Source organism: Euprymna scolopes, chromosome 30 (assembly GCF_053919585.1).
Source record: "Euprymna scolopes isolate OS-2025 chromosome 30, ASM5391958v1, whole genome shotgun sequence".
NCBI classification, from domain to species: Eukaryota; Metazoa; Mollusca; class Cephalopoda; order Sepiida; family Sepiolidae; genus Euprymna; species Euprymna scolopes.
Window position 1 is genome coordinate 54,188,411 of NC_136511.1, and position 15,176 is coordinate 54,203,586.

The following is a 15,176-nucleotide window of genomic DNA, read 5'->3' on the forward strand; positions in this document are numbered from 1 at the left end:
ACATTTAGGTTGTCATTCCATGTATGTCGTTAAACATATAGTCACCGTCACCTTTTTCCTTATTTGATAGTAAGAAGGTTACTTGGAACGTGGCCGTTACGCTCGAGCCGTGTCCGTTACAATTCAAACCTTTCTCGGACCCCCACGCAGTCCGGCACCGTCGGAAAGGAACAACAAACAAAAATAAATCTAGTATTGAAATTTAAGTTTCCTTTTAACTGCCGAATACTGTTAAATGTTCATGCAAAAAAAAGAAGTTTTCTTCTTCAGCTTGCAACGTTCTCGGCACATACAAAAAAGAAAAAAAAAACGACAATCCTTTTTCTCTTCCAGTTTCGACGTTCGTAGAAAGTCTGTCTTTCTTTCTTCCCACTGACACGCAAATTAACCGTACGTTCGAGCGACCTCGAGTGAACAATTTTCCCAGCTTTTATATCCTATATAGAAAAAAAGGAAGAGACAGGGGAAAAAAATAACTTCTCCCATCATGCTCTTCGTGTATATAAATGCGCTGGCCATCCTTTCCTTCTTCTTTCCCAAAGAGCGATGCAGATACGCCCGGTACGTTTTTTTTTCTCTTTCTAACCATATACCCACAATAAATAAATCCGACTCGGCGTTTCTTTCTTTTTTAACACAGATCGTTTATTAACGTTTTGTCTTCCACCCCGTCCTGACACCAGCTTAAAAGTCTCTCGCTTCTGGTCCACTACACGCCGGCCGTGGACAAGCATTTCTTATATGTCCATCTTTTTCGAATGCACTCTTTCTTCTCCTTTAATTTTTATACGTCCATCGCCTCCGGCGTCGACTTTTTTCTCCCCGATCACGCGGTGTCCTTTTTTATTTTTTGTTTTTGCACGCCAGCTTGCACACATTTCCTAATTTGCATACGCGTTCAAACGCTGCTCCTGCTGCTAATGCAATCACTTGCCATCCATCCTCCGACTGCTGCTGATATTTTCCCGCGCAATCATACGCACTCTGTTACATACTCACACATATTTACTTTTCCTTTTTTGGTGTTGGCTCTTGTTTATCGTGATCATTAACAAGCCGGAAGCAATTAAAACGATATCATTAGAAGCGATAATTCCATAACAATATTTACGATCCACTCTATCCTTCTCTCGTACAATCTTCATAATTATCACACGTATCTCGTGTATTGGTCGAATATAGACACTAAAATAAGAAAACAGGAAAAAAAAACGCAGTATTTTAACATCTGGCTATTTTAATAATAAAGGCAGATAACTCTTGCTTTTCCTGTTTCGTCGTCCCATCTCTCTGCTAAGACGAATAACCAGGATTTAAAACAATGCAGCGGATTATCATGTATCCTTAGGCATTTATACTGCACAATCACGTTGACACACTGATTTTCGTTAGATCACCGAAGTTAAGCAACGTTAAGCCTGGCCACTACCAGATTGGTAACCATTTGGGAAGGCATGGCGCTGTATGTACCGCGAGGTAAAATACTAGGTTGAGAAACTGGCGCGGTCTATCATTCTCTCGAGGGTAGATGGGAGTCTCTTAAACCGTGGTAGGCACCCCATCTAGTGATAGCGTCACGATAAAAAGAATATCCTTGATAGCCCTGGCGAAGCGCCAAGTATTCAGCTACCGACAAGATTTAAATTACACTACAAACTCGTGTAGGGAGTTCAATCTCGGCTGCGGCCGCACTGGATGAATGGATTAGGCATTTCGTTTAAAACCTGACATAATGATGTGGGACAAGAGGGAGAAGAAAGCAACCTTAGTAGAAGTTCGTGTCCCCCAATGATGCTGGGTTAAACAGAACTGAAAAGGAACAGATAACGAACTACCAATGTTTTATGTATGGCATGAAAGAAACTGGAATCTTGGGAAGATGTCTATCGTTCCAGTATTTATATGGACAACTGGGCTTAGGAAAAAGAAGTTTAAAAATTAGCTGGTAAATTTATCAGATAAACAAAATCCGAGAGATATTAAAAGATCTTCACTTAAAGGGGCGGCAGAATTTAAAAAAAAGATCTCTCGGTTGTATGAGCTAGCGGGTGAATGTTTGGTATAGGGTAGGGTGCCCCATCCCCAGCTTGAACAAACTGATCAGAAAATTCGAAAAATAAAATTACCCATTCAGCCCCACTGTCCTACAAGACATCAAATAATTTCTTTTTAACATCTATAAGATAATATATAATACCAGGAGAGTTTCAATAGTAAGTCCTCCTATTTTTTATTTCGTCCGAATGGATCAGAGGGGATTGCGAATTGCATTGTTATAATGACTGAACTTATGCATTCATGACCTGAAAGTTTCATGTCTGTTGCAGATATTGACGGCGTGAATCTCAAAGACATCAACGCATGTCATGAACGTGCTTAAGAAGCAGAGATGCGTCATTGAATTCCTGGTAAAAGTGAATTAAGAATGGTGTTGACTATGTAGAAAAATAAATTCGGGAGTACAAAAGATCGCTCGTTTTCGTAGCTTTTCAATATATTGAATATATAAATAGAAGGCTTTAAATTCTATACCACTAGACGACACACGAATTCAGACACGTATATACAGTGTAATACAAAAGTGAGTAAAACCCTCGAATTTCTTCAAATATTTAAGTATATCTCTTCATGGGGCAACACTGAAAAAATGATTTTTTTGACACAATGAAAAGTAGTCTGTCTGCAGCATATATAACAGAATTAATTTATTTCCCTCTCAAAAGAACTCAAAATATAGCCATAAAAAGCTAAATCCCTGGCAACAAAAGTGAGTACACCCCTTACAAAAAGTTGTCAATATTAACGTACAACATCTCAGCTCTCAATATTTTGTGTAGCCACCATCATTATCCAAAACTGCCTTTACTCTACTGGGCATGGAGTTTACCAGAGCTTTACATGTAGCCACTGGAATGCTCTCCCACTCTTCAATTACGACGTTGTAGGGCTGGCGGATATTTGAGACTTTGCGCACTTCAACCTTCTGCTTGAAGATGCTCCAAAGATGTTTTATTGGGTTCAAGTCTGGATACATGCTTGGCCAGTCCATGACCTTTATCCTCAGTCTCTTCAGTAAAGCAGTGGTTGTCTTGGATGTGTGTTTTGCGTCATTGTTATGCTGGAACATTGCTCTGCAACCCAGTTTCTGGAGAGAGGGGATCATGCTCTGCAGCTGTATTTGACAGTACATGTTGGATTCAATGTTTCCCTCAATGAAATATAACTCTCCAATATCTGCAGCACTCATGCAGCCCCAGACCATGACATTCCCACCACCATGCTTAACTGTAGGCATGAGACACTTATCTTTGTACTCCTCACCTGGTCGCCGCCGCATATTCTTAAGGCCACCAAAACCGAACAAATTAAATTTCGTCTCATCAGATCATAGGACATAGTTCCAGTAATCTATGGACTTTGTTGACATGTCTTCAGCAAACTGTTTGCGAGCTTTCTTGTGTATTGGCTTCAGAAGAGGCTTCCTTCTGAGGTGACAGCCATGCACACCAATTTGAGGAGTACAATGAAGAGATATATTTAAATATTTGAAGAAATGTGAGGAATGTACTCACTCTTGTGATACACTGTATGTACAAGATACACGTACACAAATATATATACACCCACCTTTTTTGCCTTCGGTCAGTGGAGAAAAAATCCTTCATGACTAAGACAATTGTTTTTCTTATCCAGAGTGCCCCTTTTGGGTGAGTTGGATTTTTCCTCACATTAAAAACTGCTTTAGTATCTAACTCTGCCCTCGTGGGGAGGCAGGTTAATCGGAACAAACATTTCGGTCTTCGGGCTAAGATCAGAGTGTAGTATCTGTTCCGTGTTCAATAGTTTAGGAAAGAATACTTCTGGATTGAATCTATTTTTATTTTTTTATTTTTTTAGAATCTAAAGTTTTACAATATTATAAACCGACCCTGTGTCTAACTCTGCCCTCCTGTAATTAAGAATATCCGCAATATGTAAGTAAGAATATCAAACACGAAGCAATTGAAAAGGCATTTAACACGGTATGTATACTGCATACATACTCAGAGGTGGGGGGGTTACGGTGGCTACACGGTTAATAACATGAACTAGAAAACCTGGGAGTGAGGAGTTCGAATTCAGTTCGTTCCACTGAAAAAACTTATACCAAATTCCACACCTAATCTTGTGTTTAACCTACTGGAAAGAATGTAAATAAAAACTCCATGACATCTCAAGTAGGATGCGACACAAGGTCAATTTAATCTCTGAGTATATAGTACTGGTCACCCTAGTCTTGAGTAAAAAAGGGAGTTTTAAAGTGTTTGTTCCCGAGCATATGCAACACAAATTATAAAACGAAAAACAAAAACAACATAAAACAAGTTAACTAAACGCGACACATTTATATATAGTGTAAACGGAGTATTAAGGACATACACTATATATATATATATATATATATATATATATATATATATATATATATATATATATATATTGAGTATAAAGATTAATAATTTTAAATTATAAATCTGTTTCAAAAGAACAAACAAAATCAAATTGAGTGTACGACCGTTTCGGAAATGATATTCCTTTTATTAAAATTGACAATAAACATTGACAATAATTGACAAAGATTGTGTTTTTGAAAATAGTCTGCTCATCAGCAAAAACAGGGGTGAATGGGAAGTTTAAGACACCAAAATAAAACTAGCATGTTTGGAGTAAGGAGGATATTCTTATTGAGTTGCATTAGAACATTTGTTTTAAAGTTCGTCAGTACATAAGTGGACATGTTGCATTTTGACCACAAAAGGGTATAAATTTATAAATATAAAACCGAAAATGTATGTATGTTTTTATGTGTGTTCGCTTTTTCTGTATGTCTAAAAAAGGCTTTTTTTAGAGAAGCGGTCGGTCGGTTCACAACTTTTTAAAACTTTTTATATCACATATAAATCGTAATATCTCACAGTTAATAACGAAGCTCGCCTGTCTGTTCAATTTGCTCGATTTTGGGAAGATAAATATTCAACATTTGTCGCTCGCCGCATGTGGGTTAGTCTGTTTCCTATAACATCTTGGGAAAATAAAAATCCCGCAGTCAAACTTGACCACATGAACTCATTAAAACGGGCACCTGCCAAATCCAAGTAATTAAATAAATTCAAACGTGTTTCCGTTATCATCTCGCGGTGGGGAAATCGTTAACGGTGCACTTTTTTTTCACACTTTAATTTACAACTTTGCCTTAACGGTTCGGGTTCGATCCTCATACTTACCTACCAAAACATTTTAAACCCCCCACCCTCACCCCTGGAGTTTCCACACACACATCCAAACACCCGGGCAACGCCGGGTACCCCTCGCTAATATATATATATATGTATAAGTTCAAGTATATTGATAAAATTAACTAAATAAGTAGTATTTTTCCAAACGTGTTCAATACGTGAGTATAGCTTATATCTATCTATCTACATTAAGTTGACTTTTTCGTTGCGCTTCCATTTACATTAAGAGCCTACTTTTAATATTCAAAAATTACTAAAACGAACTTCTTAATATACTCAGTCATGGATATGCGAGGGACTAAATAAAAGTTAACTAATTTGCATATTCTTTGAAAATCGAACTTTAATTAATTAATTATGCATTTTTTATCGTTCCTTATTATATGGTTGGTTTAATTTAACGATTAAGCTCAGTTCTATTGATGCATATTTTCTACGTTGTACATAATTGGGTAACATTTAGGATGCAAACGTTCTAGCACACACAAATGTATACTAGCATGTTTTATACCATTTTGATTATTCCAAGATGACAACGGCCGAAGCTAATTACGGTATTAATATATAGATAAGTAATAATATATTGATATTATTAATATATAGATAATAATAATAATAATAATAAGAAGAAGAAGAAGAAGAAGAAGAAGAAGAAGAAGAAGAAGAAGAAGAATAAAAAGAAGAAGAAGAAGACGAAGAAACTGATCCAAGGAAAACCGAAACCTATTGGTAGATATGTAAGAAAAAATTCATAATCTTTTCTCCCCACCCCAAGCAAAAAATACGCACTAACACCAACATCAGCTTATGCCACTAAAAATGAGCGTCAGAGATTTGGAAGGATAGAAGGACCAAATAGAGAGAGAGAGAGAGAGACAGAGACAGAGACAGACAGACAGACAGACAGACAGGGGGGCACCAGACCAATCTAAACTGGATGGTCATGGAGAGTATTGGAATCCTGAAAAAAGTATTGTCACTGAAATTCATGCAAAAGTCCACGAGAAATGTCAACGAAACTTCAGTATTAAAATACTGTTGCGATAACAAAATTATTAGCAACTTCAATTAACAGAAGTAGAATATACAGGGAACTCGTCTCCTTGTTTTTGTCTGTAATTAATCAATTAATAATCTCAAACCCACGTAATAACATTTTGATAAGGAGTTAACTTCGTAGTTAACGTTAGTCGAGGTTACCAACTCAACAATGAGTCCGACAGAAACTTGGTCATTTCGATGACCTCTTTGCTGTCGGACTGATGTAAATGTGCTGTGTAGCCCGAGCAGGTTCATTCTCCCAGACCTTGCCTTCCGGCTTTCGGGAGCAGCAAGTTTATCGCTTGTTGCCTGGAGCGCAATCACTGGTGAATGCCGACAGGGCTACTGAGGCATACTTTTGCAGGGCCGAAGTGTTCCTTCTCTTGGAGCACTGACTTTCCACCTTCCGACCTCGTGTCAGATCCTTTTGCGGTGGAAGAGAGGTAAATATTAGCCTTTTGACCAGGTGCAAAGTGTAGTATCAGTTGTGATGCTAAAGTTTCTGTCCTCAGTCAATGAGAAATCCTTCTAGACTAAACCAATTTTTATTTAAAAACTAAAAACCAAAGTGTAAAAAAAATTATTGATTTTTTGTTGATATCCAAGACCAGAACTGTTGCGACAGACTCTTCCACGTTAATTCCAGATCAAATCAGTTTGTGATTTCAAAGATTCTGATTGAATAATGCTCAAGCTTTTGCGTGAATCTCTCTTAAATCGATCAGGATGGATGCGACTCTTTTCAGACGATTTCTTCTCATTCTTACACTGACTTCCGCCATAAATGACCACCAAGACGCAGCTTCTATCGGCGATTAACCTTGATATTAGCTTCCATTTCCGTTTTCCCAATACGATCTATCGTTTGTATAGCGGATGCTTCCTTTCAACCATCTACATACAAAAAGTTGTTTAGATAGATACATACATGCGTACATAAAGTACACATGTATATACATAATTACATACATGTATACATACATTCATGCACACATAAATACATACGTGCATGAATAAATACATTTAATTACATTTTTACACAAATACATACATGCGTAAATACATACATAAATGTATTCATATTAAAAAAACTTTTTTCTATTTATTTTATTTATTCATCCCCCACTAAGCCACGAAGTCTATTTTGTACTTTGTTAAGGCAGGATAGGCTGTTTTTTAAAGCTCCAGCCCAGATGAGAATTGCATCAGTAGTGAGATATCTACTGGAGCGGTAGAAGGATCCCACCATTTTCCCAGCGGCCCGGGCAACAGACTTGATATACGTGTTCCATTTCAGATCAGGAGTAAAGGTCAAACCCAGGAGCTTGTCAAAACATGAAGCCTCTCCAAGACGAGAGCCATCCATTTCAGTTTATGCTAGATGAGGAACAGAGCGTTGATGATATAAAGTAAGGAGCTTGGTTTTAGATGCATTAAAAGTAACCAGCCATCTCTTCCCCTACTGAACTACGCGCTCAAGATCAGAGGAGAGGGAATCAGAGAGAGCTTTGTCATTTACGACCTTTGATGTGTTGCCGTAGATGGTCGTATCATCGGCATAGATGTCAACGAATGAATTAAGTATGTGTTTTGGGAGATCATTGATGTAGATCAGGAAGAGAGTTGGGCACAGGATGAATCCCTGGGGAACTCCAACATTAATACTCTGGGCCTCTGATTGCTGCCCATCAACCATTACTCTTATGAACCTATCAGAGAGGAATGATTTAATTATTGCGAAAACATTTCCAGTCATACCGTAGCCAGAAATCTTGTGAAGTAGGCCCTTATGCCAAACCTTATCGAAGGCCTTTGATATGTCAAAAGCAATTGCCTTAAAAAGGAAGCCTTTGTCGAGAGATTCACTAATCCTATGGGATATAACTATTAGCACATCAGCTGTAGATCTAGCAGAACGGAAACCATATTGCATGTTACTAAGAAGGTAATTTCTGCTGAGGTGGTTAATTACTTCTTTATTTAATATGGATTCCAGTAACTTACTCATGACACACAAGAGACTTATTGGTCTGTACTGAGAGGGAGATGACTTATCACCTGAGTACTTAAATACAGGGCATACTGACGAGATTTTCAAGAGTGTTGGAAAGCACTTCTCCTTAAGGCAACGCTTAAACAGTTTTGTAAGTATGGGGCCAAGTTCTTGTCGAAGCTTTTTCAACACTATAATTGGAATACCGTCTGGGCCAGTTGCTTTACTGGAATCAAGTTTCTTGATTAGTTTGGCGATCTCATGCAAAGATATTTGTATGTTGGATCGTGTGTTGTCTGTTGTAGGAGGAAATACGGGGAGTTGACGCCCTTCGTCGCAGAGGGTAGAATGAGCTGCAAAGTTCTTTGCAAATAGTTTGGCCTTGTCTGATGCTGATGAGATGACCTCAGGTCTATTGACGATGGTTGGGATAGAACGCACGTGTCTGTTCAGGATCCTGTTTGAATTTGCTAAAACTGGCTGCTCAGCTACTTTGGATTTAACGGACTGAGCATATAGCTTTCGTGCATTTTTTTATTACTCTTTTACAGTGATTGTTGGCAGTTCTGAAGGCAGCTTTAGTCTCGGTACATCTATTACGTAGGTAGCTATGGAAAAAGCGATTTCTGTGCGCAATGGCAGCAGCACATTCTGGGTGAACCATGGCTGGCTGTTAGGTTTTTTTTGGAATTTTTTGGATGGTATGAATCGGTCTATGCCTACAATTAACCATTCGGTCAGGTCTGATACTATAGAGAATACATCCCTTTTAAACATGGAATGCAGAGATATATCAGATATAAATGTACGGAAGCTATCCCAGTCAGCCATGGAGTATTGGTATACAGTACGGTGGAGGGGTACATCTGAAGACTTATTGTATTTCATTTTTATCTTAACTGATACAACTGTGTGATCGGAGGATCCCAGGGAAGATAGAACGGAACATGAACATAGCTCAGGGGAAGTTGTGAGAAAAATGTCTAGAAGGCTTGCATACTGACCAGTAGTATCGAGCACACGCGTGGGTTCGTGAACAATCTGAGTGAGGTGATAGGCAATGGAAAAATCATGACAAAACCTCCCCTCATCATTTGCCTTATTTGAGTGGATCAGCCATTCCACATTATGGACATTGAAGTTACCGCAAATGTTAATGGTAGCCGAAGGATGAGCAAACAGGATGAGGTTAATTTTCTCAGATATACTCTTAAGGACAGTAACCCCGCTGTTGTGAGGGCGATAGAGAGCAAATATGAATGCGCCGGTTTAAGAAAGTGAAACCCGGAAGCACATATAAGGTAAATTAGGGTCTTCTCTGGAGATATCTCTACCACACGGGAAGCCATTTTTAATGCAGGCGCATAGTCCATGTCCATGGCGATCTTGGAGGTCAGATTTAGATGTTAAGTTAGAGTATCCTTTAATTATGAACTCATCTAGGAAGTGGTCGGCCCTATGCCAGTTTCGCTTAGAAAGAGTAAGTCCGGTTTCGTCTCCTGTAATTGGGTTTCAACCTCTGGAAGGTTGGAACGTATACCCCTGATGTTGGAGAAGGAGACATGGTAGTAGGGGTCTACGTTGGAGGATTGGGTTTTAGGTTTATTCGTGTTTTTTTATGTATACTTGTGTAATATTTGCGTAAAAAGGGTATAGTTAACACAAAAATATTTCAATCTTGTTAAAAGTGCTGTCTTTCTACTGTCATGAACAGATTAAATGAATTTAATTTGCGAGGATAAGACGCAAGCCAATAATTTCTGTAAAGAACAGAAAGCGCTGTTTGGACTTCATCAGATGCAATGAAGATCATGACTCTTCATATTGGTCAAAAGTGCTTTTTAGCGACGGAAGCAAGTTCAATAGGCTAGGAAGTGATGGTAGGCAGTACGTCCGTCGGAGAAAAGACGAAAAATTTAATCCTAGGTGCTCAGTTTAAACGCTGCAAGGTGATGGAGGTTTAGTTTTGGTGTGGAGCATTATAAGTACCAATGATCCAGGGCCTATAGTTCGATTGCAAGGTCTAATTAATTCGACCAACTACAATAATATGTTGACTGAGCATTTTCTACCCTACTTTGGTCGGAATTTGTATGATAATCACATCTTCATGCAGGATAATGATCCCATTAACACAGCTGGCAATGTCAAGACAAGAGGTTACTGGAAAAGCATGATATTCCGTATTTGGATTGACCTGCACAATCTCTAGACCTCAATTCTATCGAAAACGTATCGCATTACATCAAGCAAAATTTCAAATTTAGAAGAACTTTGGACAAAAATTAAAGAAAACTGGGATACCCTTTCCCTGAAGTATTGCTGCAGTCTAATTCAAGGAATTCCGAAAAGATTGCAGGCTGTCAAATTGCAAAAGGGCTATGCTACTAAATATTAACTATTTCATTGTGTTCCTGTTGTATTTGTGTCGCATTAATATACTAAATTTGCATTTAAATAACAATTTTCCATTGTGCGGACTTTCTTTTGCCTCCTCAATTTGAACTTATGTTTTTTAAATTGACGTGAACACTAGAATATTTAAATTAAAAGTCAAATACGAACAGGTAAAATTATAGAAGAATAAAAGGCCAATCAAATGAGATATAGGTTATTGAAGCAGTTACATAAAATTTAGCTTAAATGTTCAGTTTTTGACAAAATTACAAATGCTGACTTTCTTTTTGCCGGTACTGTATCTATCTATCTATCTATCTATCTATCTATCTATCAAAACAACTTTGTTTTATATGGAGAGTGAGGTTCTTAAATTTTTAGTTTTGGAAAAAATTACACTGCGGACTTTCTTTTTGCCGCCTATGTAGATAGATAGATAGATAGATAGATAGATAGATAGATAGATAGTGTGACTGATAACAGTATAGCAGATAAATAGATAATTTGGAATTGACGTAAATCTTAGATGGATAGATAGATAGATAGGTATATCGATAAATTAAAAAATAGGAAGATAGATAGATGGATATTATATATATATATATATATATATATATATATATATATATATATATATCCATATCCATATCCATATATATATTTATATATATATATATATATATATATATATATATATCCATTTATCCACCCATCTATCTATATATTTATCTCCCCATCTCTCCTCTCTCTCTCTCTCTCTCTCTCTCTCTATATATATATATATATATATATATATATATATAGAGAGAGAGAGAGAGAGAGATAGATAGATAGATAGATAGATAGATAGATAGTAGGATTGATAGCAGTATAGTAGATATATAAGTAGATACCTGACGTAAATATAGATAAATTGATAGATAGATTGAGCCACCTGCATTAAACAGATTAAAATATACAAACAAATGTGTTTTGATACTAAAATTCATCTTTTTATGCACTTTTTTTTCTTAGTGAAAAAGTAATTATTTTAGACTGAAGAAATTTTTAATTTTATTCTAATTTAGACTGGCCTCTGTTTGAAGAGCTTTATTCTGTCTCACATTAAAACTCGGCCACGTGTCTCAATCTGTCGTCGTGGGTAGACAAGTAAATAGGTAGAGATGGAACCTTTGAATGCTGACGAGGATTATTACCTTACATACCAGATAAACCCCCGTCACATGTACAACTGTGTGAACGAACGAAAGTCGCGGTAAAAAAAAAACAAAAAACAAAAAAAAAACAAAACAAGAACGGTTCATATCATTCTTCAAATTAAGAAACGAGATATAACAGGAGCACTTGAAGTGCGCAAAACATCCGTCAAGGACCTCCAAAATAGTCAAGAAGTATCCGAGTTTCCAACAACCTAATTTATCTTTAGGGGAGTTAAAAGTTATATTATTAGTCTATGACCATGACAAAAAATAAAATAAATAAAAAGAAAAGAAACAAAAAGAATAAGAGAAAACGAAGAAAGTGAAGAAGGTGAAGAAAACCGAGAAAAGGATAAAAATGAATAGAAAGAAGGAGGAGGAGAAGAAGAAGACGGAGGGGGTGGGTGAAAAAGAAGGTTGAAAGTTATAACTTCATTACAACAGTTACCACGACGAAGCATAAGGGGGAAAAATGAAGTGCATAGTAGAAGAAGACGAATAAGAAAGAGAAGAAGAACAAGGAAAATAATTAAATGAAGAAGGTAAAGTGGATAAAGAAGAATAGAGAAAAGTAAAACACGATAGATGATGCGAAAAAGAAAGATCAAATTATGGACGATGAAGAAGAATTAGAAGAAAATAAGACTAACTCGAATAATAATAAGATAACAAATGAATAGTAACACAAATAACACATCTAATACAGAATTACCGATATATATATATACACACACACACACACACATATATATATATATATATATATATAAATAAATGATTAACGTATGTATATATATATATATGTATATAAATGATTAACCTATATATATATATATATAAATGATTAACCTATGTATATATATACATATATATATATATATATATATATATATATGAATAAATGATTAACCTATATATATATATATATATATATATATATATATATATATATATATATATATATATATATATATATATATATATATATATATAAAGAAAAACGGAATAAGGAGAAAGACGAGGAGGAAAGAATGTCGAAAGAATTAAACTTAAAAGAAGAATTAGAAAAAAAAACCCAAACGAAACTAATTATAAAATAATTGATCCGATGTACAAGACCTGATATAATAAGAGCAATGGAAGCGCGAATAATTTCGCCAAAACTCCTTCCAAAATACAAATCAAAAATACAAATTTTTAATAACCAGTTGTATCGTTATATATATATGTGTGTGTGTGTGTGTGTGTGTGTGTGTGTGTGTGTGTGTGTGTGTGTGTGTGTGTGTGTGTCTGTGAAAATTCTTTTTGTGGTACAAAATTTAATAAATATAGACCAATCAACATGATGATTAAAAATTAAAAAAAAAAAAAAAAAACAAAGGCTAACCAGGTTTCGTTCCTCGCTCAACGGAGCTAAATCGAGGAAAATTTCGACTAAAAAAAAAATGTCACGAATATGGAGGAGAAAGAAAAAATTAAATAAAAAAATAAAAATAAATTACCGGGGAAAGAAATTACATAGAAATAACTTCGAAAAGACTTAGTTTTATTTCTTTGACTCTCACTTTCTACGGATAGAAGACGGTGCGCTTAAATGTTTTGAAGCCAGTTTACTGAGCAGTGGTAAGGTCTCCTGTGTCTTTATTCATCGCTGAAATGGACCATCATCTACACAAGGATCAAGAGTAAGCTTGTTTCCTTCAATAATTACAAGAAACCTTCTCTACCACCAATAGCAATGGCGAAAAAAATCATTACCTAAAAGTACTTTTTTCCAAACTCCTCAGGCAAACGTTCATAGGGAACATGAACTCGATATATAGAGAGCATTGGCAAGGTTGCTGCGGAGAAGGTTTGGTCTCTCTACCATGCTAGAAAGCTACTCAACCCTGAAAGTATCCTGTACCTCTATAAGTCCACCATTCGCCCATGTATGGAGTATTGTTTTCCCATTTGGGCTGGTGCATCTGCTACTTGCCTCCCAACTCCTGGACAGGGGTCAAAAGAGGGTCGCCAACCTGATAGGTCCTGAACTGTTAACTAGGCTTCAGTCTCTGTCTCATCGATGTAAATGTTGTATCACTCTGCGTGTTCTACAAGTACTTTTATGATGAATGCTCTGAAAAATTACAAACACTTGTACCCCCTCGACGTAAATATCCCCGACAAACCTGACAAGCAGCTACATCCCACCCCTACACAGAAGAGATCCCTAGATGTAAGAAAGCCTTCTACTCCAATAGTTTCTTTCCCAGAACTGCTAGACTTTTAAACTCCCTTCCGGGATTCTGCTTTCCAAACTGTACTGACATGCAGAAGTTCAAGTGAAATGTGAACATATATCTTGTTAATCATCTCCGTTCATAATATCCCTGCAACTTATGTCCTAGATAGTAGCCCCCTACTTCAAAGTGGCATTGTGCCTTGTTTGGGGTGAAAATTGAATTTTTTTTTTAAGTTTAGATTGTGCTTCCTGTATTTCTGTTGTATTTGCAGCTGCTGTTTTCAGGTTAAGCTCAGTCTTTACTTGCTCTAAATATTGATTTGTTACTTGTTATAACTCTGGTTGAAATGTTACAAAGAAAACGGAACACGAGAATAGAGTAGAAAAACGTATTAACAAGAACATACAAAAGGTCGAGCTCTTCATCTACAGGGTGGTCAAAAAGTCAGGTAACATGTTAAAGGTAGAAAAAAACAATATGATCCATTATAATCTCTATTCGTTTAATATTATTTGTTTAAATATTTGAGTGTAATATATAAACTACCCCTCCTGATTTCTGGCTTTGGGGCTATGTAAAGGATAGCGTTTATGGCAAGAAGCCTGATACAATAGCGTCTTTAAAGTTATTTATTGAAGAGGAGATTGCGCGGATATCAGCTGACATGATTACACGTGTTACACAATCAGTGGTTAATCGCTTCCATCGATTGATAGAGAGAAATGGACGACAATTAACAAAATAAACATATTTCATGTTTATTTCATTTTATATTTCAATGTATGGTACTTAAATATACGTGTATTGCTAATATCGTTTTTCTTTAAAATGTTACCTGACTTTTTGACCACTCTGTAGTCTACGAACAACCTCGGTTGGTTCTCCTGACCTTGCATTAATGCCTTGTCATCCGGTATTTATTGTATATTGATCAGTTAATAGTACGGAACGCAAGTAATTCCGGCATATCATTATTTGAAGCTTTATTTGAAGCTAATTCATCAAACAGGCTTGAAAGAGATACAGTCTTGCTTTCACTTTCATC